Genomic DNA, 6,000 nt, shown 5'->3' on the forward strand with positions numbered 1-6,000 from the left:
GTGCTCCACTTTCAGCTTCAGTCATCTCTGCACACCAATCCGATAGGGGTTCCCTACCCACACCTTCCCCTTCTGTGGTGGGAGACTACAGTTATTACTCAGTGCTAGGCTCATTGTGAGTGGGAGGCAGGTTCCCACTTCTCTTGGTCCAGCTCAGTTTTAGGCAGAACCTGAGTGCCTCAGGTGTGAGGACTTCTTGGGATTCCTCCCTTTTCCCCCCATCACAGCTGAACTTTGCCTTGTGTCTTTAGTAGGTCTTGGGCAGGAGAGTATTTCCTACCTCTTCCCTGCAAGAGCAGACCCCTGTTATGTATTGGCACAGGATCCTGGGTCAATGACGTTTTCCTGCCCCTCCTTGTGGAGCAGACAACTCATACTTCCACCCTTCCTCCAGACACAGTAGATCTTTGGATAATTCGGGGTTAGGAGCAGGATAGAGAGTTTTTTACTCCTCCCTTAGAAGCAGACAGGATTTCTTCTTCCTCTTCTTCATCAGCCCTGGGGGAGAAAGGGTTGTTGCTGCTCCCTCATGGCATGAGGTGATTGCTTCATAGGAGATGAAGGTCTGAGGAAGCAAGTGGTGTTTCATGCCTGTCCTGAGAGGCAGCATTTACTTCCTGCACACCGGTTTCAATGACAGGAGCTCTCTCTGGTCCCCTCTCCTAGCTGTGTCCAATCTTTCTTGCAGGTGTCGTGTGGAGATTCATGAAGGAGACCTTGGGATGAGTGCAAACTTTCTATGTATCTGACTCTCAGTTCTAAACGGATAGGCTAGCCACCTATGGCTTTTAGGAATTTGTTCAGTTTTTAGCTGATTCCTTTCTACAGACTCCTACCACCACTTCTTTCTCCTCCTGTGCTCTTCCAATGTTAAAAATGTTAATATGTTTCATTTGTCTTTGTAGGCACTTGTCATTCATTAAAATTTAGTTCCTTTGGTTGCCTTGAAACCTCAGCTCGCTACTGGGTTCAAGACAAGCTCTGATTTTGTAGATGATCCAACTTTCTCTCAGCATTAGGATATGAGGAATATTCTTTTGGGGGCTTTGTACAACCTAAGAAGACATAGAAGTCCCTGACTCATCTCTTTGTGCCTTTTCCTCTTTGTATCCTAAGCCCTGTGTAAACAAAGCATTCCGTGCTGCTGAGGCCATGCCACACTGTTCCCTCTGTTAGAAATGTCCTGACCTATTACTTTCTTTTGCTTTTATTTATTATGTTTTTGTTTATCAAATTTATTCACAGATATAGTTTAAAGCAAGTGTGTTAAAAGACTTTAAAGTACTAAAGGCAGAGGCCCCTGCTTCTTCTCTCCCCTTTTTAAATCCCTTTTCCAATGGGCTCCATGCTCAACTCCTTTAGCTGAATATTTTGGCATCTACTTTCATGTCTCTAAATAACATGCTTAGATGGCTACTTCTTCATTTTTCAGTTTTCTATAATATCAATTTACATTCCATTATGAAATATGAGGATTTGTCTTTTATCTTTTCCCCCACCACAAACATCCACCTATTTGATTCCCCCATCCCAACTCCAAAAATACTTTTATCATAATATTGATAAGATCAATATTTAGGGTTTACTTTAATATGACTTTTTTTTTTTTTTTGAGACAGGGTCTCACTCTGTTACAGATGCTGGAGTGCAGTGGTGTGATCTCAGCTCACTGAAACCTCTGCCTCCCAGGCTCACGTGGTTCTCCTGCCTCAGCTTCACAAGTAGCTGGGATTACAGGTGTGTGCCACCATGCCTGGCTAATTTTAAAAATAATTTTAGTAGAGACAGGCTTTCGCCATGTTGGCTAGGCTGGTCTTGAACTCCTGGCCTCAAGTGGTCCCCCTGCCTTGGCCTCCAAAAGTGCTGGCATTACAGGCGTGAGCCACCGCACCTGGCCTAATATGACTTTTAAATGATTTTTTGATAAAAATGTTAATCAAAGCTTAGCCATGGAATAAATTGTAATTAGTTTAGCTTTCATAAAAAATATTTTGCTTTCTCTGGAGTAATCATTGTCTTGTTTGCTTGGTTTCTGTCACCAACTCAATCCTAATAATCAGTTGAACCCTAAACTCTGTGTTCATGCCTCAGTTTTTTCTCGATACATTCAAATGCAACAGATAACCTATCAATTTCATCTTCTTTCTAACATGCTCTAGTCTGGACTGGCTGCCTTTTATGCCAGGAACTTAGCTGTTATCCCGGATCTTGCCTCCTATCAACCTGTTGAAATCTCTGTGTATTAGTCTGTTTTTACACTGCTATAAAGAACTACCTGAGACTGGCTAGTTTATGAAGAAAAGAGGTTTAATTAACTCCCATTTCCACAGGCTTAACAGGAATCAAGACTGGGAAGCCTCAGGGAACTTATGATCATAGCAAATGGCAAAGGGGAAGCAAGCACCTTGTTCACATGGTGGCAGGAGAGAGAAAGAGAGCGAAAGGGGAAGCGCCATACCCTCTTAAACAACGAGATCTCGTGAGAATTCACTCACTATCTTGGGAACAACATGGGGGAAATCCACCGCCATGATCCCGTCACCAGACTGGGGTCCCCACCAAGTCCCTCCTCCAACACTGGGAATTACAATTTAACGTGAGATTTGAGTGGGGACAAAGAGACAAACCATATCACCCTGTTTCCTGTGGCCATCTCTTTTTCTTTTCTTTTGTTTCTTTAAGTATTTTATAGCTTCCTCGGATAATGGATGTTCCCATGGTTTATGACAGGTAAATATATAAGACTTTACACATCATAACATTGAAACATTTATTTTATCCTATGTGATTGATGGTTAATTTTAAATGTCAACTTGACTGGATTAAGGGCAACTAGATAACTGACAAAGCATTGTTTTTTAATGTGTCTGTAAGGATTTTCCCAGAGGATGTTGGCATGTTAGTCAGTGGACTAAGGGGAGAAGATCCAACCTCAGTGTGGGTAGCACCATCCAGTCAGCTGGGGGCCTGGGTAGAACAAAGAGGCAGAGGAAAGGCAAATTCACCCTCTGCCTTCTGGAGCTGGAATGCCCTTCTTCTCATGACCCTGCACGTCAGAGCGTTAGGCCTTTGGACTCCAGGACTTGCACCAGAGGACTCCCCAGTTCTCAGGTCTTTCAGACTTGGACTGAGCCATGCTGCTGGCTTCCCTGCTTCTCCAGCTTGTTGATGCCCTTTCATGGGACTTCTCAGCCTCCATAATTGCGTGAGCAAATTCCTCTAATAGATCCTCTTTTATCGCTCTCTCTCTACATATATATTCTATTGGTTCTGTCTCTCTGGAGAACTCTAATATGTCCTGAAATCTGATTCATAATTTGACTGGATCAAGTGTTCTATGTTGGAAATAATATACCTTTTACATTTTAGAGACATTTTTGCATTGCCTTCTCTTTCTGGTGCCATTTTGATTTCTGCTCCATTGTTTGTCTCTGGTATTCTGAAATTTTGTGACAATATCCTGGGTAATTCCTGTACCCTTACAAAAAGAAACCCTTTTGGTTCTAGGAAATTATGGTTTTTTTTGGATAATTTCTTCCCATTTCTTCTCTCTTTCCTGAAACTACTTTTGGGTGTTGGAGCTCCTAAATTGATACTCTAGTTTTCTTATCATTTCTTCTTCACTTTCTGAGTGAATGCTTCAACTTTGTCTTTCCTTGCTTCTGCTAAATTTCTCATATTTTTAATTTTTAAGAGTAGTTTTCTTTTCTCTGAATGTTCCTGTTTGAAGACATTCTGTTTTTGTTTTATGAAAGCAGTATCTTTTCTCTCTGATGATACTAAAGAGAAGTTTGTGCATTTTCTTCTTCTTGTGTAACCTCTGTTTCTTTCAAGTTTCCTTTTGCTGTTTGTTATTTTGTATTCTAACACCTATTTTAGGGGCTTTTCTCAAATGCCTGGTTTTCTTGGTTGCCCATTTTTAAGAGTGGCTTACTAAGAAGACTACTGAAAGCTCTAAGTTTGTTGGTGGGGCTGGTGGAATTGTAGGAATCGCTGTAAGGAAAGTAGCTGGGCTGTTACATTGGAAAAATCTGTCAGTAGCATTAAGTCTTTTTTATAGGGATAGTCAGATGCCCCTGTGAAGGCTCTTCCAATATCTATCAGATGCCCCTGTGGAGGCTCTTCCAATATCTACCTAGAGAGGTAGCATGTGCCACCAGCATTCTGGGAGCTGAGTTTGGGAAAAGGGATGGGGATTTCAGCATCTATAAATAAATGTTTACTCAGCCCTTTTGCTTCAGTATGGTGCCCTCCCTCCTAGCTGGGCCTCCATCTCTAGTCCAGGGATCTTCTTCAGAGAACAAACCTTCCGTCTCCTGCTGGGATGGACAGGGTGCATCCACCCATCTCTATGGAGGGAGCTGGGGAGAGGTTCTCAGGATCTAACTCATAAGCAACTTAGCGCTATTTATTTAGACCTACCTTTACACACACACGCACACACACACGCACGCACACACACATGTGCACACACATGCTTGCACACATGCACACATGAACATGCACACACACGTGCACACACACATGCACACACACACACCTGTATTCTAGAGGTAACCACTGCCGCCAATTCTTGTGACTTTGGGATTCTCTGGCGTTAGTTGGATTGATTCTTGGCCTCCTTCAATACTGGTTTAGCATTCAGCTTTCCTCGGGTCTTTTAATTCATTATCACTCTCCACAACTCACCCAAACCTTCCCGTCGGGCTTTGAGAGATTAATATGTCATCAGTATGTCAAATAAAAAATTAGCTGGATGCGGTGGCTCATGGCTCTATTCCCAGCTACTCAGGAGGCTGAGGTGAGAGGATCGCTTGAGCCCAGAAGGTCTAGACTGCAATGAGCCGTGATGGCACCCCTGCGCTCCAGCCTGGCAACAGAGGGAGACCCTGGCTCAAAAAACAAAACAAAATATAACAAAAATAATCCCAACCAAACAGAACAACAAAAAAGAATCAGAGAAGGCTCAGGGGAGGGACTACTGGAAGTGGCCCAAGTAAAGACAGGTGACTGGAGGCTTCTGCATAAGGGATGGCAATTTAAGCCTACACATTTACCGTTGCTCCCACCTGAAATGATAGCGAAGGAATTATTTTTAAGGCAAAACAAACAAACAAACAAACAAAAAACTCCCAGGAAAAAAAGATGGGAGGAGAGAGGTAGCTCACATTAGGCAGTTATGAAGAACATAGTAATAAAGCTCAGGCCAGGCATGGTGGCCCACGCCTGTAATCCCAGCACTTTGGGAGGCTGAGGCAGGAGGATCACATGAGCCTTGGAGCTCAAGACCATCCTGGGCAACAAAGTGAAACCCAGTCTCTACTAAAAATAATTTTTTAAAAGTTAGCTGGGTGTGGTGGCAGCTGTGGTCCCAGCTACTCAGGAGGCTGAGGTGGGATGATTGCTTGAGCCCAGGAGTTTGAGGCTGCAGTGAGACATGACTGTGCCACTGCACTCCAGCCTAACAGCAAGATCCTGTCAAAAAAAAAAAAAAAAGGAAAAAAAGACAAGAAATCAGGGTGCTGTTGCGTGGGAAGTCTGAGCTTCTCCTGGGTGGCTAAAGTGAACAGGGCTGAGAGACTTGAAGGGATTAGTCTTCATGGCCTATTTCAGTGGAAGGTGAGTCAAATGTCCAGGCTAGATGTTTGGCTAGAGCCCAGGATAGTTGACATTACGGAGTCTCTGGGCCATGGTTCTGTCTTGTAGTAGGAGCAAGCTTACTCCAGCAGACACTTCGGTTTCTGGCATCACCAACCTCTGCTGAAGCCCTCAGTTGGTGGGGCCTTTTGGGGATGGGAGATGTCCCTGGTACAAGCACATGGAGCTTCCTCAAGGAGCTCTGACAAGGGCAATTGTTGGGCCCCAGGAGAAAGTCGTATTGAGCAGATGGGCCCTCTACCCAGTGCACACAGAAGCCAATACTATGGCACGGGCTTTTGAGAAAAAATAAAAGGCTTTATTGCAAGACGGACCAGCAAGGAAACAGGAGGGAGGCTGAAA

This window comes from Hylobates moloch, unplaced genomic scaffold (genome assembly GCF_009828535.3).
Source record: "Hylobates moloch isolate HMO894 unplaced genomic scaffold, HMol_V3 SCAFFOLD_18, whole genome shotgun sequence".
Classification (NCBI taxonomy): domain Eukaryota; kingdom Metazoa; phylum Chordata; class Mammalia; order Primates; family Hylobatidae; genus Hylobates; species Hylobates moloch.